This window comes from Carassius carassius, chromosome 26, assembly GCF_963082965.1.
Source record: "Carassius carassius chromosome 26, fCarCar2.1, whole genome shotgun sequence".
Lineage (NCBI taxonomy): Eukaryota > Metazoa > Chordata > Actinopteri > Cypriniformes > Cyprinidae > Carassius > Carassius carassius.
Window position 1 is genome coordinate 10,049,976 of NC_081780.1, and position 25,257 is coordinate 10,075,232.

General features: G+C 40.1%; 1 protein-coding gene across 9 annotated transcripts in view; it reads right to left on the reverse strand.

The window, feature by feature from the left end:
- Positions 1–25,257, reverse strand: part of plxna4 (plexin A4) — a 229,723-nt gene that overhangs the window by 127,792 nt on the left and 76,674 nt on the right. The window lies entirely within an intron of this gene.

A 25,257-nucleotide genomic window follows, 5' to 3' on the forward strand; every position in this document is an offset into this window, starting at 1 on the left:
TAGTGGATTTTTCCGATAGCTTGGTTGGACCACACTGGCCAATACTGATTAATTAACCGATCGTTTTTTAAAAGGGATACTGAACAAAAACTAAAAGAGTGTTTTATTTATATATAAAAAAACAGTACTGAACCACACTAGTACTAGTAATAATAATAATAGTAATAATAATAATAATAGAAATAGTAAATGGTTAAATTACCACACTCTAACAAGGAACAATACTTACACAGCTTTCATTAATCTTATTGTTTCAAATGGACTCTTATTTTAAAGTTTTAACATTTCATTTCAACTGTCATGCTTAAAGATCAACATCTTTAAATATATACACAGTGTTTCAGTGTTTAAAATCAGAACAAAGAGCCATCTATATAATAGCTCTATAAATGAAGCACTCAGATTTTTTAGAGCCACAGAAAGAGAAACGTTTCGATAATATTATGTAATTAAATGAAAAAATATGCGAATGACGCTCTGGGGCGCAGCATTATTTTCTGTCAGTTGCATATAAATCCGGGTCTGAAGTTTCTCGCTCTGTTCAGCGTGCAGCATCACGATTGTTCCAGCAATCGACTATCGGTGCCGATTAATCTGCAAAACTGAAACATCGGTCGACCTCTAATAATAAGTGTGTGTTTCAGTGTCTAATTTGCACAATTCCACAAATTCATTACTAGCATATCTGCAGAGATGGTAGCCAAAGAGCATGAGAAATATTTCTGATGTTCAGCATAGCAAAATACAACAAGCATTATAGGTGTGCTATCAATATATATATATATATATAAATGCATTAAACATTACCTTAGCAACATGAAGCTCTAATGGAATATATTGTAAATAACGTCACTCGTGTTATTTTGTTTCATACAAACTGTAGAGTCTTCCAAACTAGTCAAATTTCGTGACATTATAATGCTTTCTTAAAAGGCAGCTGACTATGTAGGCAGTGAGGCAGCTCACTAGGTTTTGGAACGAAGCTAAAGCAAGAATGTAAAAGAGCCAGAGAGAAACAGTAATTCCCAGGCACTCTGGATGCACGTTTTACCGCTCTCGACCCCGAGATGGCTCTGTGTGAGTGGAGTGGGCCGGCTGGCAGGGTGGGCAGTTCAGAGCAGACAGCAGATGCTGCTTGAGCCAGGCACACAGATGCAATCTGATCAACGCTCAACACTGCCAGGGGCCAGAAAGAGACAGACCAGACATACGGCACTCTGGCAGGTAAATCAGCACCGCCTTGTCTTTGCTGTGACTCCACAGCTTAAAGTCCTCTGCTGCCTCTTTGCAAATGGAAGAACATTTCTTCCTTCTCATTGCTTGTAATGTGACTGCACCAGAGGTACTTCCTCACTGCATTTCTTTACAAAAATTGGTTATAGTTGAGATTCATTAATCAGTTTCAGACCCAAGAGAAACCTTATTCTGTTCACCCTGATGCCCCTCACTTCTTAATGCTGACCGCAAATCCCCTTCCTTCTCTATCACTGTCCTCCTAAAGTATAGATATGACAATGCGTTTATAAGGCAAATCCTCAGGGGAGCTGCCTCTGAAGGAATCTGGCTGTTTGGAGGGAAACAAGAATTCCGCGGATAATTAGCTGAAGGCAAGGTTGCTTTTTATCAGAAAGCTGCACATTTCTGTTGCTTTTCTTTCCTCTCACCCAATCATGTGTCTTTTCTGCATGTAGCAGGGCATTATTAATCAATGTCCAGAATAATAAGGTCCTACGTGGCCAGAGATTGTGGATTACGGCAATTGCACGACAATTTTAAAGGTCCACCGTGCAACAAGCCAAAACAGGGAACCTCTAAGGGCCAACACATGCTTTACTGTCCAGCAAAATGGAAGGATGTTTGGATTTAGAAGAATGTGGGCATGGATTTGGCCCAAAAACTAGGTCTGCAATAAATCCACTTATCATAAAATAGCAAGATTTCACTGTTACACGTGCTTGGAGAGAGATAAAAGTGTGAAACTTTAATGTTTGCGTTCTCTTTGATCCTGCAGAACATAATGAATTAATTTTCAAGCTGCTAGAACATCATAAATCTATAGAAAAACTGAAGGATGAAACTTGTCTGAATACAGCTGAAATTGATGTCGAAAACCTTTTAGCTCAACACCTCCACAGTAACGGATCAAATCTAAACTCCTGGCAAGAACTCCTGCGGTTTCCACTATCCTGATTTTTTTTTTTTTCTCTAAATGTTGAATTGAGTCAATACTAAATTTGCTGAGTATGGCAGCTGGCTTCAGTTGCATCTCCTAATGGCTCCGATCTCCATTCCAGCTCACTGGCATCCACTACAGTTGCTCCGAGTGCGGCACACATAGGCATTTTCTTAAATAGCCCTGAAAGGGGTGAGATGTTAAAAAAAAGGGTAACCAGGGGCTGTCATAACACTGTTTAATGTGTTGTGACACTCGGGCAACCCCGAGTTCACATTTCTAATGGATGAGCTTTGGGAGGGCTGCTAAAACTGTCCCCGCTGATCAGAGCAGGCCCATTCCAGTCAAGTAAGAAGGATGCATGGAAAGTGAGCCAGCCTTTGATGTATGCAAAATGTTTATGTAACACGCAGAACTCGCAAGGAGATGGGATATGAAGTATTAATCAACGGTTGTTCCTGAAAGAACCATCTGGAATTTGAAAGGTTTACATCTGGAGTTTAACAAAGGTTTATTTAATCTAAATAGCCTATGTGTTGAAGGAGGAGGAAGTATTATTTCTTCAGTGTTTATGCCATGGCCGAGACACCAGATTCAACCCTCTTTTAACAATCTATGCATCAAACCCAAAGACATCCAGCAACATTGAAGGAATACAAAATGTCATTTTCCAAAGAAGCTGAAGATTGTCATAACTGAAACAACTCTCCTTTCCACACGTGCTGAAAAATATGCGACTGCTATATTCTCCTGACAGTAATGTTTGGATTGCATTGGGTCAAAGGGGACAGCCATAGTGATACGTGTGGTCGGCATTGGTGAAACACAGAGGGCAAGTCAATTGTAAAGCAACAACATATCATTTGGCTCAGATGCTGACCTGGGAGCAGTTCATTGATCTGCGACTATTTCTTCACCCTGGGAATACCCGCATGAAGGAACTGCAATATAATAGAATAATGCTACAATAACACAGGCTTTAAATAAACATTATAGCAATATGAAGAGACTATGACTCTTGCAGAGTGAGGCATTACATTTACAAGAGATCCAAGGCAAACCTAGACACAATATAACAGTAAAAAAGCCTAAGGAACAACATACATTTCTTTAAACTCTTTTAAATGCAAGGCTACATTATAATATAAATGGTTAGAAAATATGGAAGCTCATTGCAGGAGGATTATACTTCCAGATTATACTTTGAGATTAATAAATGCCAATTAATGTTACAGTGTAGCATACAAGAAAGATACTCTATCGCATATTAAAAATATTCATAGTGTCACCATGTAATCAAATATGGCCGAGGTGCTTTGCGCCTCGAGTCGCTACACTACTGCAAAAGCAATTTCTGTTTAGATAAACACCCACAAAAACAGAAGGAGAAGATGTGAGAAGGGGAGAATTATGGGAACGCTGATGAGGTTTGAGCAGATGGGAGTCATCAAGCAAAGCTTTGCATGACATTTCACCACTAGGAGATGTCTATGATACAAATCATGCCAAGATATATATATATATATATATATATATATATATATATAAACACTTACGACAAAGTAAAAATCATTGCAGCTTAAGTGAGAGAATAAGAGCGAGTTATTCTTCCAACGTTGATTTAGAATGAGCCCTATAGCAATGCTGTGGTTCACTGCCAATTAAAAGTGAGCATCAGCCTTACTAATTACCAGTAGAATTCACGTCGTTACTTCATACTGAACTATGATGGCGCTTAAAACGATGGTAATTACCTGTCAATTGGACATAATTGACAATAACAACAGTAGCGACTGTGCAGATGAGACAGGGACAGACATGTCAAGGGTTCTCCAGACGGGGCTGATGGGTAGACATACTGACAGCTCTGATTTAATGGACCAGAGACTTCCTTCCACATGTTTATCCTCTCTTTCCCCATTACTCTTCCTCCTTACACATTCCTTACATCCTCTTTCGTCTATTTTTCATTCTTCATTTTGCTTGCATAGTCTCCTTTTGCAGTTGGCAGCACAACAGGACTCTCCGCTATCACTTCCCTATTTAATTGGAGCATTAATCTTATTATTTTTTCTTTCTCTTTCTCTCTTTCGCTGTCAGAGAGACAGGTCAATGACAGCTCCCACTGTGTCAGTGCACTGGACTGTCTGCACCCCTCCCTTTCCTTTCACACAATCTGTTAGCTCCACACTAGGGCCATTCATTATTGATCAGAGCCATGGCCACTGCATATCCATGAGGCCGGGAACACCATTTTCATCAGGAATATTTGAGGTCATAAAGTCATTCAGTGAGAGATTCCTGGAGAGACGCACGTCTCGTGTTGTATGGCTGTGGGCGCTGAGGGGCTCATGCTGCTTGTGCGAAAAATGAACATCTTGCCCACAGTATGTCACAGTAAGAGCCTGGGGCTAAAATACCAGAGAATGAAGCAGGATGACACTTCCAGTTAAACACACAGCTCTGGCTATACTTTGAGTCTGTGTTTAGTGTAATCTAGGAATTATACTAACAAAAAGGTAAATTTGTATAAGAATTTGGTAATGCTTCACTGCATTTACATGTTGGAAACTGACCAAATGTGCCAATGGTGATTTCTCTATTACAGGGCAACTTAAAATGTTGCATTTTACATTAAAAAAAAGGATCCAAAAAAGGGGTATCACAGAAATGCCCTAAAACAGGGATCCTCAAATCTGGATCGCAAGATCCACCTTCCTTCAGAGTTTAGCTCTATCCCTAATCAAACACACCTAGGCATACTTTAGATTCATTAGAAAATCAAAGGTAGGTGAGTTTGATCAGGGTTGGAGCTAAACTCTGCAGGAAAGAGGATCTTGTGAGCCAGTCTTGAGGATCCCTGTCCTAGAAGAACAATTACAGGTTCCCCAAAGAACATTTCAGCTAACCGTTAGAACATTTGAAAATTCCAAAGAACTTTCATTTGAAGATTGAGCAATTAGTGCTGCACAGTGTGCTTCTATAGGCAATTTAGGATTCATTTCCCATCTCTTATAGCCATACTTTTCTTGACTATTCTTTTCATTAAAAACTCTCCAGGCATATTGAGTTATGGTGCTCATGCAGGTGATTCAGGTTTGAGTAGAGCTTACAAAGTTTCCATTTATCTTCTCTTATTCCAATTATTTTATGTCTCCTCACCATTTATTAAAAAGTGTCAAAGGCCAAAAAAGGGATCACATGTGGGGTAACTAGAAAAACAAGACTTGGTTATTGATCATGACTACAGATAGTGTACAGTAAACCAAGACTTCATTCCCTTTTTAATGTAATTTTGCTGTTGGGGAGTGTAACATTTAAGACACATCTGAAACAGCTTTGACATCCCTGTGCAGCAGCTGCTGTTCTAGGAACAGTCGTGATTATCCAGCAGCGTGTAGGTCGAAGGCAAGTCACGACAGGGAAAATCTTCCCTTTTGAAAAGGTCACAGGCCTCTCCTTTTGTTTCATGTCAGGATTTATCCACACGCACATAGTCAGCGAGCAGCCCACTATATTTCCATTTGCTTTCAGATAGGGATGGATGAGTAAAAGAGACCTCCACAGACTGTGACACGCTATTGTATAATATCTCTGGATTAAAACCGCATAACACTGTTCATGTAGACCACAACATCCTGTATCATTAAAGAGTGAGAGTGGCTTCCTGAACTGGGTTATAAATGATCAGTTGAAGGTCCTTATGCATCTAGCGTTAATCAGTCATGTGGCAGTACGAGAGGAAGCGGGGCTGCTTTATAGCCATGTTGAGACTCCCTGTGAATCTAAGTGAGCTCCACATCCTGTTCTATAGCTATACATTAACCTGCAGTTCATTAATCACACGGCTCTAATTATCTCAGCAGCAGCAGCACGGGCGCAGATTACCGCACTAGGTATGTCAGTACGCACTACAGATGTTTCCAAAACCTAGCTGGCTGCCTTGTCTTCTACGGCAGCATCCTAATTGAAACATTTCTCATACTGCAGGTGGCAGATTTGAAATGCCCTACATAAGCAAAAAACAAAAATAGCACTACTCGCATGATTCCAACAGAGTTTGACATTAACATGTAAAAATGTTTGTACAAAGATTTGTGCGTACACATGGTAAGTGAATGAGACTAACTGTCTATGTAGGGCGGCTTGCTAGGTTTTGGAACAGTTTACATTTTTACATACACTGGTGTCGCAGTCGGGGTTTGTAAATGTGAAATCCAATATGGATGGTCACAAACACTTTGTATACTGACAACAGAGACAGCCGTACATGACACAAGCTCCCATCAACTCAAACTGTCAGCAAAGAAACGTGCAGAAAGAAAGTGGCTCTATATGGCTGAGGGTGAAAGAAGAGGAGTACAACCGCAGAAGCCCATCTGTTGTCTAAGACGAAGTCACCCTCTCATTTAGAATGAATATCTGGACTTGTTTTCTCAAGCCCAAAGCCCTCTTCTGGGAAATGAATTTGAATATTGGTATAAACAAGCACACTTGTGTCTGCTGCCACGCCGTAGAGAAAGAGAGAAAGAGACCCATACTGTCTGATGTCACCAAGGAGGATACATCCTACACATGGCCATATGCCAGAGTTACAAAGACGCTTCCAGGAGTTTATCAACAATCATAATAACATGCATAATAACAGCAAACAGATGCGGTCATTGCTAATTACATACCTGTACATTTGCTTGGGTCTTCAATACACGTTCTGTTTTCTTAGTGTTTTAGTGATTTACTCTATGAATAAAAGGCGATGCTGAAATACCACTAGAGTCTAAAATTATCAAAAGGTAGATGATAACTACTACAGTAAAACAGAGTGCAACAACATGTCTGTATCAAGATCTAAGGACACACCTGATTTTACCGCCTGTTTCAAGTCAACTTGAAAATGTATAAATGTTATTAAATTAATTTTGCACTCTTAACAAGAAGGCAAAAAATTTGATTAACTCTTACGTATTTAAAAAGACTAACAGATAGACAAGGGGACAGACAGGGCAAATTTCAAACCCACACAAAACCAGCATGAGGTTTCAATCAGTGTTTGACCATAAGGAGGTAATATGCAAATTGGGAGCAGATAGGAAGAGCGTAGAGGGGTGGAGGGAGTCGGGGGAAGTAAAGCACTTGACCCTTTTAAATATTAAGTATCAGGGCCACTATCTACAGCCATCAGCTCTTATTGATTGAGCATGAATGTAGACTACATACACACACATACACACAATCAGTCACATACTCACAGGGCCCTGTATCCCCTTTATTCTGACCTCTCTCCCTCCGCTGTGCTGCATGGCAGTTTTAATTGCTGCGGTCAGTGCTATAACCCCATGGGGTCATTTCAATTAAACAGAGTATCTAGAGAAGAGCGAGAGACAGGGAAGTCTTTACTTGTGTCTCAGCCTGAGCCCATTATTCGACTCCAACTGGCTTGCACACACACATACACACACACATTAGCCATAACAAATGAACACAGATCCAGTAGCCCTTACTTAAATCAGAGGAAACCACTCTATGAGTGAAAGCTCATTCAGTGTTTGTCACTTAACACTTATCAGGCTTTATTTGGGAATCTAATGGGACAATATATTTGTTATTTCATTACATCTAGACTATATTTCATGCTTTATTTGCATTCCCATGACAGGAACTGTTGTAATATTAACACTTACCTTTGCATCTATAAATCAAAATCTTCATTCATATGCAACATTCTACAATATTAATTCATGCTGGCGGTCGCACACAGGGGACGATTAATGACTCAATCTTCATAATCAGCGTCCATTCAAAGAAAGGCTGGAAATGAGAGAGACCTCATGCATGTATAACCTTATCACACGCTTGCATGATGTGCTCCACACACCCTGAGGTGACATCAACACAATCATTTCTCTTCCCATTCAGCCTGACCTTCAACCTTCGAACTGTGGGGTTGATCTTGTGACACAGGGGTTGAATTTGTCTAGATCGGTCATGGCTTTAGGCGGAGGGCCTGACGCTGTGTGTGATTAAATAAACAAGGACATTTTTCTGCTCGGCTTTTGAAAAGAGTCACTAGACGCCCACTGGGCCTTTGAGTGGGATCAGGCTCCTCCACACTCTGTGATCAGCTGGCTGTTGCAGGGCAGCGGTCAGACTCTGTGATCGGCTAGAGAGGTCTGAGAATTCTGGCCCACAGGACACAAATCAGAGACTTAATCAAACACTACAGGAGTCTGAATAAGACATGGTCTGCATCTGTATATGAACTTGTCCAGTCCTGAGCACAGAAAACAGCTGGAGTAGGATCGGATTCTTCCATTTGAACTGAAGGGAATTATAAATCAGAAACACAGCTTCATATCTTTAGCTCAAAGATACAATACAATTTTTTTTTTTTTTTGCAAACAGTCATAAAGTCTATGTTCTTTAATAATGTGCATACATATATAAACAAGTATACAGTTTCAAAGTATAAAAATAACTATAAAGATGTTAGCGTCCACAACAGTGGACAATATCATTTGTTATTCTAGGTGCACGATAGTCTGCTGCTTTAAATTCACAAGCTCATTATAACCGGATTGATGCTGATTGGCTGTCAATGTTTGTATTGTACATCAGATGGAAAAAAAATTCTGAAAGTGATTCCAACGATTTCGTTTCTCTGTGCCTTTATCGTTAAAGCTGTGGTGTGGATTCTGCTATTCTTAAATATTGAGAATTATTTTTAGAACTATATCTTTATCGTTATCTTTTTAGTTATCGTTCTTGGTGTGAATGAGGCTTAAATCTGCTTAAATATTTCCAAATGCTTTTTTGGTTGTCTGTGACCATGAGAAAATAAAATAAATAAATATCAATCTTTTTTTCTCCTTTTGGCTGAACGCCATTTTATCTTGGTTACACTCAGTTTCCACTCCTGAAAAGACACAACTCAATAGAAATATGAAAGTAGACCCTGTTCTACAAGGAGGGAGGGGATTACAGGGAGGAGGAAAAGGAAAGACTAATACATGTCTACATCTATCTTGTTAAGCCCTAATCTGTTTTCACTTGTATGAGACAGCGTCGTCTTTACCTATTTTTCTTTCTTCAGCACATAAAAACGTCGGTAATAGGATTTCCCAAATATTACACCAGGATTATTATAGGCTTCCGGAAGGCTTCTTTGCCTCCGCTTTCGGAGCATCCAAAGGACTAGCATGCTTCATCATTCATAATGCAGCTGAGACACAACGGAAAAGCAATCAGCTCAGAGTTCACATTTCTCGGATCCGTCACTGTAATCTAAGTCATCTGTTGTGCCAACACAATGGGGAAATGCATGCATAATCCATCCTTTAATCGATAGGGGAGGCCAGACATGCGCTATTAAAGCTACCTCATCAATCATAACATATTTAACCTCTGTAGGCTCAGATTGTGCACCCCTCTTCCCCTCTATCCCAGCATTCCCTGTGATCCTCGCTATTCCCACAAACATCATAGCGCCTGGCACAGAGGGCGATGACTGGGAGGCAGAATGGACGTCCCAATGGAGATACTTATGGCTATACGGTGGAACCACAAAAGCCCATTTGCGGTGTCCAGAGCCTCGCCCAATCTGGGCAGGTCAGTGAGGTAAAAGACCCCTTCTCATTCTCCATGCTGTTTTTGCCTGGGGGAGGCACTCAAGAGCTTTAACCCCCTCCCCAAGGAAAGAAAGTCATCAAGCAAGTCAATACTGTCTTTCATCCCTGGATATGAGCCGTCTTAAAACATGTATGAGCCCAGGAGCCATTCTGCCTGCAGGAGGCCAAACGAATGACCCGGGACTAAGTGGAAAAGGTTTTACTGGATTAGGGTTAAACATTTCACTCATCAACTAGCATTCCCAATCCCACCCCAATCATTCATCTACTTCCCAAAACCCGTTCTCACCATTTACTTCTAAACATGCACCCATAAATATTTAAACTTGAATTGTGGAAATGTTGCACCATTTCAGTCACTAAAATGTAATACTAATTAGGAAAAAAAATGTGTTTGCAGTGAAATGGTGCAGTAGAGATTCACTCTCAGATCTGACACAGACCTGGCCTTTCTTTACAGTATCTTAGCAAGCGTTTAAAGCTTCCGCAGGTTTGTTTTAAAACATATACCGGCCATTTCCTTAGGACGTACTTTAGGGCAATGAATCTTTGATGAACTGAAATGGCTTTATCCCTCAAACAGCTGCCAGGGCACGAAGGGCTTTTAGTGTTGCAGAAGTGCGACTAAATGAGTTTCTAGAAATGGACAGATGATGGGAGAGTGGTGTGGATATGGCGGATAAAAAAGTTGTCTGTGTGGTTCTATGAGGATAATGAACAGGACTTATACAGTTTACATTACATGAACACGAATAAGCTACTTGAGCTTTGAGTGCACAAATAATTTTCCAAACTCTAAAAGGTCATAAGGGTTGTCCGGGGTACAGTTCATGTGACTTTAATGCAGTTGTGTCAAAACTACAAAGTAAAAACGGATGTGTTTCCAACCAAGCTACCAAGAAAGTGTGGAAACATCTCAGGATGATCCATTGTCTGCAATATGATGGACAGCAAGCTAATAATGCAGATGCAGACAAGAACCTTCACATATTCGCTCATTGTCTGAATAATGAAATATGGGTGGAAACAAATGAGGGACAAAAAACAGACGGATACGGAGAAGGAATAAAGGACCAGGCCTAGTGTAATGATGAAACAGACCCCCTGCTTAGCTGCGCATTAATCATTAAAATACAAAGGAGCTCTGAGACAGACAGGCAGCAGACACAGCCTTAACTCCATTTTACACACACTCTTCTGAGCACTCATTTTGTTTCTCACTTTCTATTGGACCCTCTTTCCCTCTCTCTTTGTAACTCCTTGAGAATGATCAGTGTTCTGCCTTCTCTCCTTAAGTGCCACCATTACAGCATGCCTTTATAGCTTTTACTGCATTGATTGATCAAATCAATACGTCATCCTCAGTGCTGCTTTGGAGACAATACATTAAGAGCTTCATACAGAAGTGTTTTAAAAGTAATACAGCCATTTTCAGGGCATACAAATTGGTGGCAAAGCAGAAGTCAGTGTCTGATCATCTCCATTTCGATTGTTTTTGTGGTTGAGCAATCTCTCTGTCTGTGTTATATAAGTATTTGTGTTTATAATATATTGCATAGAGTCTGCATGAGATTTGCATTATCGCCACTTCATACCTTTCCCAGCGTTTCTTTCCCATGAGCCCCACTAAGACTGATTGCAATCTATTGGTTGCAAAAACATCATGCAATACATCTTACAGTACTGCAGCATTCTGCAACCACATGTACTAGGATCATAATCTCTGATAAGAAAATAAATATCGATTTCACTTTTATACACCGTTTACAACCACAGTGGGAAATGCAGGAGAGACTTGGTTCTCTATTCATTCTGAGATGACTAACCACAAGTATGTTAGGGAATTATATGGTACTGATGTACTGTAGTAGTCTACAAACTAGGACTGGATATCTTGTATAAACTGCATCTTGACACTTAACATTGCAATGTGCCATAATATTATAACTGAACCAGAACTGAAACTGCACCAAATGTGGATTTCAAATTGGAAACAATTTTCCAATTCTCAAATATTAGCACCATAAGACCGCAGTGAGAAACATTGTTTTGGAGATGCACTGCAATTATTCATTTATTGTACTTTCAGTGTGTGCATGTTTATTTAATTTTTTTTAAAGAAATTAAAAACTCAATTTCCAAGAACAGTTTTCTTGGGGAAAATAGTGGATACAATTTCAAAAATATGGGTTGTAATAATTTGAAATATTACAACTTAAAATATCCATTTCTATTTTAATAATTGCAATTTATTTATGTGATGACAAAGCTGAATAGTTGAATCTTTAGTAGCCAATAATGTATTTTACTATATGATTCAATAGACACTTTACTACAAACACAAATGCAGTCATGGTTCTCTATCTCTCTTTTCTGTCTTTCTCTCCATCTCACACAAACATGTTGTACAAGTTCAAAGCACAGCTTCTACACTTACAAGTCAGTGCAGACTTTGCACTTTCAGCAGATCAATGATCCCTCGTGGCTCATTTAATACCTCTCCCACAATCAGTCTTTCTTAGCCTCTCTTGCTTCCGAACTTCTCCCCTCTTTCAACATATTATCTCCCACTGCAGCATTTTTACCTTTCCCTTCACCTTTCCTCTGTCTGTGTGCTGACTCAGGTCTGCATGGGGTCAGATGCTGATGGTGGTCATCAGTAGCATGGTACCCCTGAAACGACTGCACCCCCAAACATCTGCTCCTCGTGAAAAGGAGGGGGCTCAATGATTGATGAACTTGTAAAAAAGGCCCGAGGTCAGTGATGTATGAAATCTCATCACTTATTCATACGAAAGGGAGCAAAATGAGACAGGATGAGAAGGCTTCGTCTCGCAAATAAGAACCCGAAGAGCGAGGCGGCGGGACTCCACCCTTGAGCATTTTTCTTAAACAAGCCCCTGCATCAGAGCCCTCTTCAGAGCCATTAAAACCCATTAAAACTGAATGGCATGCACAAACGCTTAGACAAACCATTTATGCAAGGGAAGAATAGCACAAGCAATTGACAAGCTTGTCATGTCATTGAAACGACTGCAATTTGGAGTAATCTGGCGGACCCATTCAAAGGTTTTTAGCAGACATTTTGCACACACATTCGCACACTCTTTGCTTGTTGAGATGCAACAAAGGAGTGGCCTCTGTTTTCTCTTTCCCATTTACAGGTTGAATTAGGATTCAGAGATAGGCCGTTCGACACGGTTGCAGGTGCTGAGTGGGGCTCACTCATGCATGGTTGCGATATTAGTGTGTGTGTGTGTGTGTGTGTGTTCTGTAGCTCACAGTGGAGATGAGATGTCTCTGATCCAGAAGGAAACAGATCCAACACTCCCTAACAAAAGCAGGAAAAAATTCAACACACCCACTTCACGTCACACATATTTAAAAAGAAAAAGAGAAAAATCGGGGACGGAAAGACGAAGCTGGCAGGAAATAATGAGCAGTGTATATTCAAAGACAGATTAAACAAATGTTGGCTGCTTAGTTGTAATTAAACATTGTGCATAGTGGCGTTCCAGCAAATAAAACACTGGCTCAGGCTCCGCTCTTCCTTTCAGTAGGGCCGCAGGTGGCGAAATTGGCAGTAATTGTTCTAATTGTTGGCAGTGCTTCCAGCTTAAGATATGTAGCTCTGTTCAGTCAGCTGGGCAAATGGGAAAGAAACAGGATGGAGAGACTGAGAGGAGCCGGGCATGTGTGGATAGGAGGGATGAAAAGATACAGAAGGGAGGAAAGACGCAAAAATTCTGTCCAAGTGTTTACTGGAGGCCAAAAGAATTTCCCTGGCTAGCCACTAAGCTGGAACAAAGGGACTGTCTAGAGATGGAACGATTTCTACTGCACTATTATTGAATTGTTTGTACAAATGCATCAGGTGGGCACATCTCACCCACAATTTCCTATTTTGAGGATAAATTCAGACATTCAGATTTTTTTTTATTCCCATTTTAAAAGGATATATTTGGCAGCCAAAAAGATCTATTGTCTATTGTTAGACAAATCAAATTGCTTTTTCAATGTAACAAATCCACACAATCCAAATTGAACCTGCTAAAAAAATCCCTACTGAAATGACTGAACAAATTTGCTGAACAAGTTAATAAATGAACAGTATTATTAAAATATATAGGTATTGCAGTAGTAAGAATTAAATATTTTGGTATTGTAATAATGAGTAATGGAGCACAAACATGCTCACCTATCATAATTATATATTTTTTTACCATGATAAACATAGCACTGTTCCTAAAGATAAAAAAATATATATATTATTTTAGCAAAAGGGTGACTTTTCTTTTCATTTTGGTGTGAAATATGAACACTTCTTTAGAAGATTTGAGACATTCACCCATGCTCATCTCTGGGTCTGTGATGGTAAAGAAAGAGAGGAAGGAAAAAGAAAGAGTGAAAGTTAAAAGCTCTCATTGCATCAGACACAGCTTGAGTCTGTTCCGTCATACTCCCCAGCCTGATGCAGCAGCCATTAGAGACTAACACATCATGTTGCCCATGGCAAACAGTGGATGCCAAGTAAGCTATGCTGCATGTGTGAGTGTGTGTGGTGTAATACCTAATGTTTTTTCTTTCCCACAAGACTGAGAATGAGTCTGGTATGACGCAGCACCTGCTAGGTGTGAACAGATGACATACGCTATGATATCATCAACAAGGGACTCCACAAACCAAAATCAAAACAAAACGTCCAACGATAGTTATTTACTGAGAAAGTTCTCCACCGCGCAATTCTGAAGACAGGAGGAGAGGCTCCAGGCGAAGGTTTGTCAGGAATCTGTCACAACTATCTCCCAGGCTACACCTGTACACCGCATGTTTCTGTCCGTCCCTGCGTGCCAGTACCCACAGAGACAAGCATGAAGTGTGTAGAATGGCATGCTGGGATTTGTGTGCTACTGTGAATTCCTGACAGTTGTGTTTGTGTGTGAAGTGCCATGTTGTCCCTCAGAACTGCTGATAAAGGGGTTGAGCAGTGTGTATCTGTGACTGAGCTAAAGGCAGGAGAGAGGAACTTCTCTATTCTGAACGAGTGCTATTGCCATGGAAACAGGGGCAGTAGAAAGTAAGTTCAAGGTTAAGAAACTTTTTTTCCTTCGGTCTTTACACAGATCTTGTTAGTCTGCAATGAACCAAGTGGAAAAATGGTAATACCCTGTCCAGCTGAAATCTGGGCATTTCTTTTGGCTGGATCTGTGCTATTTTTATAAGGAATGACCTATTTAAATAGTCAAGGAATGCACTGATCCACCTGTGTACCGTGCTGGAAGAAAGAGACAGAAGACAAGGAATGGGGAGAGACCTGCTGGTCTCAGGTGTAAAGGTGACGCAGGTGAAAGCCACGCTATATTGACCTCACTGGTGCTTTCAGCCATGCAGGTGCAGTATGAGCTTACTTAGAACACTGAACTTGCAATTTAATTAAAAAAGGCTGAATATTAAACCCTGTTAAATGACTCTTGCTTAATTTAATTATTAAGAAATGCTCATATTTTATAGCTTCATGTATTTAATGGAGGATTCATAGACTTTGCTACAACCATTTATAATCTAAAATTTGTTATTAGCTTAAAGACTCCAATTCAACTAAGTCGATTTCAAATGTGAATCAGATGAATTATGTGTATGTAGAAGGTTCATATAATCAGTTCGCTTTTGAGCAGTTCTACAAAAATGCGTTTATGCACCCGTTCATTTACATCATGTTAATTTCCCCTATGCAAAATTAAATAAACTTAGTAAAACCTCATATATGCGATTTGGATTTGATGAAACCTGACAGTGTTTACAGGAAAACACATGTTCCTGTAAAGCGCATTTGCATTCCTTTAATTTCCAATCCTGCATGTTCCAGCTCTCCCTGCACAACCAAACACTCTGTCTATTCCGCCCCAGTGAGCTTGATGGTGTAATTTGTTATTTGTTGGGCTGTTTTTCTGGTTCTCTGCTGTTGACAACCCTGAATAATTCAAATCAACTGAGCAAAGTTGTTTATTTGTGGAGGTGACTCTCTCCCCCACCCCTCCTTCTGTTCTCTCTTCCCCCTTCTCTTTTTTTCCTCCTTCTTTCTCCATCGTTCTCACGAGTGTCGGGAATAAATCCCTCCCCTCTCTGATTCAGGTGCAGCGGCTGTTATAAAGAGCAACAAACACAGTCTCTCTCTCTGTCGTCTGTGCTCCAGTAAGATGGCTTCCAGCTAAGACACAACAGCTCATTTCTCACTCATACAGTTCAGCTGAGCAGATTCGTAGCGCGCAGCTGCGTCTAACATAATGCATTGAGAACCATTATGACAAGCTTCCACACACACACCAGCTGAGTGTTTGACATTAAGACTGCAGTCAAATATATATCAAATATAGCAACCAAATCTATACTTGTGATTAAAATAAAAAATAAATGAAATAAAATTACTTTAAATATATACTCCTGGACCTAGTGTGCAGAATTCATCAGTGCACGTCATTTCAGATATATATTTCAATATATATTTCATGCAAGTTCATTAATGCACATAATTTCAAATATGAATTTCATGTATATCTTTGTAATCTTTTATAAAAATAAAGAGTAATATTAAAAAAAAAAGTTTTTGAAAGAAGTCTCTTTTGCTCACTAATACTGCATTTATTTACTAGTATTATCGATGTTTAAAACAGTTGAGCTCTTTAATATTTTTTGTGGAAACCATGATATATATTTTTCAGGATTCTCTGATTAACATAAAGTTCAAAGGAACAGCATAAAAAAAAACATTATTACAATTTAAAAAAAAAAAAATTACTGTCCTTTGAATTTTTGTATAATAAATTGTTTCACCTCTGAAACGACTTTTCCCTTAAGTTAATGCTATAAAATGAGTAAAGTAAAATGAGTTGCCAATGGCATTTCTTGTATAATATATGAAAACATCATCTTGCAACATACCACAGTTTCCTTAAACAGCGTTCTTGTATAACTAAATTAAGGATTGCCAACTGAATGGCAAAGCTACATGAGGTCATCTCGGATGCTGGTGTTTAATCATCCAGACTCATTCATCCCTTCATCTCCTCTCGTGCAGGTAGGTCCCTGGGCCCTGGGGCAGATCTAATGGCCTGGGTACGGCAGGGGGGCAGGAGGCCACATGTCTGGGAGGATTTACTGGGTCACTGGGCTAAACAGTCTCAGCACCGGCACCAAAGGCTCACAGCAGAGTTCAGAACCAGTCAAAGAAATGAGAATGCATGAAAAGAGATGGAGATAAGCAACTAGTGGTTAACTGATTTGAGATTTACATTAACTGATGCTGATATATCAGGTTGGCCAATGGATAATTTAATGCTTATTGTAATGAAAGCAAATGATATGTAAAACAAATCGTTGACATATGAACCCTCAACACAATATTTACTCAAATTACTAAAAAACTGAATACAGAAATGGTTTACTATCCACTGACAGGGTAATAATTGTATTACCAGATTGAACTTTTATGTCTTCACTCTACCATCCAATCAAATGATAGAAAAGCACATGCATTGTTATAGGGTTAATTGTCACTCTCACCCAAGACTAACATCTAACATCTGTCTAATGTTGAATTAACACCTGTGCTTACCATTTGGCAAGGCAACGTTGGCATGCTGGCATTCACTCAAGGACATCAAGGGGTTAAAGAGAAGAGATGCATACACAAACACACAGCCTTCCCAATTAGCTGTAGGCATGAGCATCAGTGCTAGTGAAACATTTAATAAGGTATCAAGTTTCCATGCCGATCAGAAGCAGATGATATCAGTGTGTTTACGCCAGGCTTTCACAGGGCTGCCAGACGTGTCAAGACCCACGGGCAAATTGATTTATTACATTACGCCGTTCCAGCGTGCAAAGCGCTGTATGAAGGCCTCTTCGATGAAATTGTTTATAGACATTTCTACCCAAATAAAGCAAAACCCACTTGTTCAGTAGAGCATGAACTATTAAGACAACATGATTTCTCTAAGGCTCAATAAATGCCAAGAAGCGTTTTAACCTAAAATTACTCATTGATCTCTGAAACTTCAGTTTAAACTTTCTTGGACGCAGGAAACAAAATGGCTTCAGTGTAGAAAAAAATGTAGGGATAAAAGGGAAAGGGTTTCAGATTAGTCCACAAAAGCAGATCAGTTACTTCGGTGTTAGACATCTACACAACAACAAACTCAGAATCATCCCACTTAAATTCTGTTGCATGAACTCAGGTAAACACAGAGATTCCCTGAGAGGCTGAATTGACTGAATGCAGGAACACACAACACTCTTGGGGAGGGAGAGATGTCTAAACAAGACTCACAACGGGCCAGTAAAATCCAGTCCAATTAGAGACCCACAGTTGCACCCCTGTAAAACAGGTTTAACAAAAACCCCACTGACAATTTAATTTAAAATTGTATTTAAAGTGAGGTAATATTTTATATAGAGAGTAGAGCCTGACCGATATGAGCCTGTCGCAGATATACCGGTATCAGCAAATTATGGCACCGATATGCCACTGATATGAATTTTTTTTTTACAGAAAATAAAATGCAGATAAAATGCATGTAAATGGTGTAATCACGTAGTTTGTTCAGCAGAGAATGCTACATTGTTTGCTACTGTTGAACTGGATGAAACACTTTAAAGCTTAAGTGTATGGAATACCATGACATTTTGAATGGCCATATCTCTGTAACGGCGCAGCGGATCCGCACCAAATACGGGGATCCCTTCAGCTCGAGGAACCCTCTTGAATGCCAAACTGAGTGTACAGCTCGAGGCCCCCTTTCGAATGAGACCACCCTCGCATCGATAGCCCCCGGGGTCCAGGAGTTACGGGTTGTTGAATTCACGCACCTGTGCCGACCGTTCTGGCAATCCCGGGGGGCAAACGACATGCGGAAGGTGGCATTCGAGAGGGCTTCTCGAGCTGAAGGGACTCCCAAAATTTGGAAGTGATTGGCCGCCGTGTTTGCAAGAGAGTAACACCAGCCAACACTTTCACTTCATTAAGTAGGTTTCTTGTTCAGGCAGCATCAACAAAAGTGTTGCATTGCTCGACCATAAGTGAGCCTGCGAAGTGGACTTTACTTGATATACTGCCATGTTTCCAGTTCCAAAAGAATGCACACGTTACATTCAAAGGGGATTAAAGTGCGCAAGACGTTAATTTTAATTAATTTATTTACAGATATTATTTTACGGTATATTATGTCAAGTGTTTGATCACCACATTTGAGTGATCATTGCAAACATGTATTTATGTATATATTTTCTGTTTATGTATATACACTGTATTCTATAATTAGTACCAGTCAAAAGTTTGGACACACGAATGGGGAAGTGTCCAAACTTTTGAATGGTACTGTAATATAATATACACAATATTGGCTGATATATATATCGACATCAGCCTTTTCTTACTTCCTTATATTGGTACCGGGCCCCAATTTTATTATTTTAATTACTGTCATTCATAATGTCTAAATAATAGGGAGTTGAAATGGCTAATAAGCCTATAGGCCACAAAAATCAGAAAAAAAGCCCATCGAAAATCACTTGATTCTTCAAGAATGTGTCACTGTGTAACGTCGCCAGTGGTCAAACAATATTAAGATTGCGTGTAAGTGAGAATCATGGAGCATGACTGCAGTGAAGATGCAGATCACAGAGCCTTTGTGGTGCAGAGACATGAGACAGCATTACAATACATCACAGAGCTTGCTCTCTTTCTCCACTATTCCTTTTCTGCAGATCTTTATGTTTTATCATTTTTCTTTCTCTAAGGATTCTTGCTTTGTATTCTCTCTTCTCTCTCTATCCGAGTCTCTTTCTCTCTCTCCATAAATGGTCAGTTTTAGGCAGTGAACAAGTGCAGTTGAACAGAGAGGAGATGAATGCCTGGCTGTGTTTGTCCACCCTGCCTGAGTTACAGTCTTTTAAAACCTGCTGCACTGTCAGAGGAGCTACAGGATAAATCTCAAATCAGACACCAGCCCATTGATCAGACCGAGCATGTGTGTATGTGTGTTTTTTCCTGCTGCAGGTTGATGACAATACTAGTGGAGGCAAACGCCATGTTCTCCAGAGAGACTGTGGGAGAGGAAAACCCCCTCAGGAGAACTGCCAGCTCCCTCATGTTCCACAACACGCAGTCCCTGCTGAGACCCCGTAACCTGGAGTCAACCCCACACGCACTATTGTAACTTAGTTTAAGGGTAGGTAAATGTAAATTTTAGTGGAAAGATTTGGATATGTCTATTGTGTTTCCATCCAAAGTTCCCAGGTGAAGGAGCAAGCCTAGACATGGCACGGAATAACACACATGTGCACATACACACTCGCACTCATGGGTATTTAGTCCACACGTCATCAGGGTGACCGCAGAAGGAAACTTACTGCCTCCGTAGGGTGAAAGGGCTCTCCTGATCTGATATGTTTCAAACCCACACAGACGTACGAACTCAAGCCCATTTACAAATATAATCGGCAATGTCGAACCTACTTGACAACTTGACAAACAAATCAAATAACCAAAACATTACTCATGCTCGTCTCTTCATTGGAAGCAGTCGCTCACATTTTGTTTACAACTCACGTAATTGTGAATTGCAATTTTTTTTATATATATATATATATATATATATATATATATATATATATATATGTGTGGTTCTGTTCTGTACACCAGGGGGGTTTGTCTTGCTGCTCTCCCCGCTCTTTCCAAGCATGGCTGAATGGACAGGCATGTGGAGTGTTGCCCAGAACATAACCATACCGCCAACACTAACTGTATGCAATTATAATCGTCATAAATGTACTTGATGGAAGTGGTCCTGATTGAAATATATATAACGGCTAGCCTCACCTAAGTTCAACGATGGAGAAGGAAGACCAAAGAGAAAGAGAAAATGAGGTAGAAAGAGACTGGCAGGTGAGACTGAAGGAGAGACAGGTGCATAAACAAAAAAGCTTCATAAACATTGCCAGAAACACAGACACAAAGAAAGCTGTACACGTGAATGCCTGCAATGAAACGCAACAAACCAAAGTGCTATGGTGACAAAGACGTAGCATATGCTTCCAGCGTGTGGCATCTGGAGAAGTCTGGTGCCAAACTCTACAGGTCGCAGGAAACACACACACTCACAGGTAACACCATTTGAGACTCCTCTTCAGGGGACGGCTGATGATGCATATGTGTGTGTGTGTGTGTGTGTGTGTGTGTGTGTGTGTGTGTGTGTGTGTGTGTGTGTGTGAGCTTAAGGCATCAACAGAATGAAGGACAGTGAAAATAAAAGAGCGTGTACAATGTGATTAGACTGGCATCAGCCCATTAAGATGAAAAGGAAACAAGACTTTGAGCTCTGATGTTTGAGATCAGGTGTGCACGTTGCTATAGCACTAAAAGATGATGGTTTTGGGTTCTGGTTGTTGGTTGTAAAATTTAAACCAAAACAAAATAAAATAAAATAACTTTTTTAAAAAAAAGACATTGTTCAAAACATCTGCTTAGGAAATAGTGAGTTCATCCAAAAATAACTGAATTAATTCCTCCTAATGTAGCTCCAGCATATGAAAACTGAAGCACCAGCAAGAAAATGTGTAAAAGCTGTTGCCAAGATGACAGGGTGGGTGGTTGCTGAGGAGTTCCGCATAATCAGCACTAGTAAAAATGATGCTTGCTTTGGTAAACACCACTAATCAGTCTATATGCTATGTGATTGGTCTATAAAGACTTGACAAGCTCAAAGAGACCCAACAATTTCACACTCGCACACACAAAAACCCACATATTCACACAGCAAGTGTTCTGAGGCAAGGTGGCAGACAAACATTGGAGCTGAGATGGAACTAAGACAGAAAGGCAGACAAATTAAGAAACGGAGCGAGGGCGAGAGAAGTGGGAGCACACAGGGCAGAATCAAGCATGATGAAGCTCTTTTTACATAAATGATTGGAGGTCGAATGAATGGCTGTCTCTATTCCTGTCTTTTTCTCATCATTCTTCCAGCAGGACGGGTACAGTTTGTTCATCTCTCTTCATTAATAAGCACAGGCTGGAAACTTTCCAACAGATCGGAATTATTCAGTGTAGATGATACGAAGGGTGTAATGTGTGCACAGGAAGTGTAAGTGTGGATATACTCTCATTTAGCGGCCAACACGAGTTCAAAGCCATTAAAGCGATGCTCGTGTCCTGCACTTTGCTCTCGGGGTAAGATTGTATGCAGCTGCTGCGATATTGAACCAACTCAGTCGTATGGTCACCGACCTGCACTTTAGAAGCAGACGCACACGAGTGTCTGATGTATAGACGTGTGTGTGTGTTGAGGAGGTGTGCTAATGTACACATGGGACTGAGGGTAAGTGGCCCAGTGTCGTTCTTGGGTAATGTAATGTCATAAATCTATGACAACACGAGCAGACACATGGCCCAAACAGACTGTCAGCAACACTAGAGGCTGTCATTAAACACACAGACAACTAGCATATGTGAGAACCCGTAAACACATGGCCATACGTCAACCGGCACCTATTTAAAATTCATTCCCATTAGTGTTGAAAGGAACAAAGGAGTTGACGTGCACACAAAGAAAACGCACCCATACGGCTGCATATAAACTTTTTTCCTTCTCTCCTTCTTAGGAAATACTGTAAAAATCTTTTTATGGGAATCCAGACACCAAAACCTTGATCCAAGAAACATTGTCTTGTAACATGAACCATAAAGCCACTCTCAACTGATGAAAAAACTATTTTCAAGAGTGCAATAGTGCACCCATTTTGAGAAAAAGCACTAACCTAAAGTTCATTATACAGTTGCATAATAAAGATGTTTCAAAATTGATCTCCTCAAGGAACTTTGTCTGACTGGCTTGTGTGCCAAGAAGTCGTCTCTACAGCACGCAGTTGTGATTTTCTCTCAAATACACTTACCAACTATAAAAAATCTGTGTAGAAGGCACAGAAACTGTTTTCTCTGCAAGGTCATTGAGCTGTTCATAGCATGAACCTCTATTTAATAGTGTATTGTTTAGTACTGTGGACTGAAAGAGTTTGATTGATAGGTTACTGATTTGCATGTACGTCCTGATTTGGGGTGGCGATTGAGAGTGTCACTTTATCAAAGTGCTGAGTGTCTATCACACACAAATATACACAAACAAAAGAACAATTGACCTATCGGTAAGCCCCGCCCCCTTTAGTTACAGTTGCACCCTCAACTACAAAACAAAGAGAGCTGCTCACTGTCTTACAATGTCAGTGTGAAAACCTTGTCACAATATGTTTTTAAACAATAAGGACTGCTATTCAAGTGGGAATTAAATATGCCACGGAGGGATATATAAAAGATTTAAAAATATGGTGGGTAACTGGATGTTTGTCACGATAGCAGATGACAACATGCAGGATCAACACTGTTCATGTATCGCAGGGTACCATTAAGTTAATTTACATTTAACCATTTCAATATAGAGAGGCACTGAAATGTAGACCTTTGTTTATGTGTTTTTGACCTATACTGTACATGATGTGAAAACAGTCCGCTATTTAGGTTTTAACATTAACATGGACTCACTAACTTCAACATTAGCTAGTTTTAGCCAGATATACCTTGCTGAAGCACAAGATGACATTAATGTTCTGCTTGAGCAGATGAAAATTGTAACTTAATGACAGTATGAGAACCAGAAAATGAACGTTTTCGTCTTCGTTGGGTTTAGGGTTGAATTCTTAGAGACATTTTGCTCCATTTTGTTTGGCTTTAGGAAATGTAATGAAATAAATTCCATTGCCCATCCTCTCAGGATACCTGGAATCAGTGTTACAAGTAGCCCAGGAACATTGTTTTTCCATTTTTGCAGCATAAACACCATCAAAATGATGTAAGCTTCAGATCTTCCAGTGTTTCTCTATGGTGCTGAAACCTAAAGAAGACTTCTGCTCCACGTGCAACTGATACTTGGCTGCCATTGGTTAATCTGCATAAGAGGGGAGGGGCTTACCGATAGGTCAATTACAACAGAGCATGTCGGGTTCTAAAAAAACAGCTGTCTTCTGGATCGACAGCAACAACCTTTTCAAACAGACGGCTGACACTTCTTCTAGACACATGCCACTTCCTGTCTGTTTCTGTGGATGCCTACTGTAATCTCTCTATCATGGAGAACAGCTATCCCCAAAATTACTCTCCAAAAAGTGACACTTTGAGGGTGTCGCTTTAAAAACTCTTGACTGAGAGCCTGGCGCTTCAATGTCCAAGCAAGAACCAAAAAAAACTATGGCGAGAAAGTCTACCCTTTTCGAAGCGTCACCTCTCAAGACAAAAAAGTAGGAATGATTCAGCTCTGGCTTGCTCCATTTCTTGCTCTTTTTTTCAGTCTCTCCTTCTCGTTTCACACCCAGCAACAATGGAGGGGGAAAACAATGCAAAGAAAGGCCACTTGTCCATCTCCCAGCAGTACATTTCTCTTAAGCATTTCGGCTGAACTGCCTCATATTGCTTATTATTGTGAAATAGAAAAACAACGTGAGAGAGACAAAGAATATTGGCTGCAAATTTCCATCTAAAATCACACTGGTCTTGAGCCAGGATTTGTACATTTTTTGTGGAACCATTTTGTATTTCAACTGACTTCAGACCTGAACAATGAAAAAACTGAACATGTACCATAACATTTCCACAAATAAATACTGCACATCTTGTTTTCAGTTCTTATGAGTTTTCACAATGTCATTTGATTCAGATGCTAAATCAAATGCCATATCAAATGGTCCAAATTTACCAAGTTATTCAGCATCTGATTCAGCCATCACAAGCTAAAAATGCTATATTATATTTAATATATTCTCTCCCCTTCAACTGTCTAACTCAGTCTGGCAGTCTGATCATCACACACATGTATATTTAATCCAGACATTTTGCCAGACACAGTCACAGAACACTTTTTACCCTCTAGCCTGCAGCAGTGTCTCTCTCCAGAGGCTTTTCCAGAACCAATGTCACAGTGGGCTAAAGAAAACAGATGTGGACCTTCTTATAATATACACATGCACACAGGCATGAAAACATCAACTGATGTAATAAGTTTGCCTGATTTGAATCTGATTCTTGATATTCATATCCGCAGCTGCACGGTACTTGAGCTGACGGAGTGAGATCAAGACCCCAGCCCCACTCCTGCTGTTAAAAGAGCAACACTATTGCACTAGCCCACTCGCACACTTAACACATCAAAGAGCAAACCACCACCTTCAGCTTTACAAGATCTGCCCCTTATCCTTCCTTCTTTTCTTTCCATACTTTTTTAATGAACTCAGCAAAACTGCAGCTGAACTTGATAGCCAGTGATCAACATGCAGTTTCATTGTTGTGTATGTAAAAGAGCAGCTTTGACATTTTGACACTTCTTTCAGAAACGTCTTTTGTGTTCCACATGAAAAATG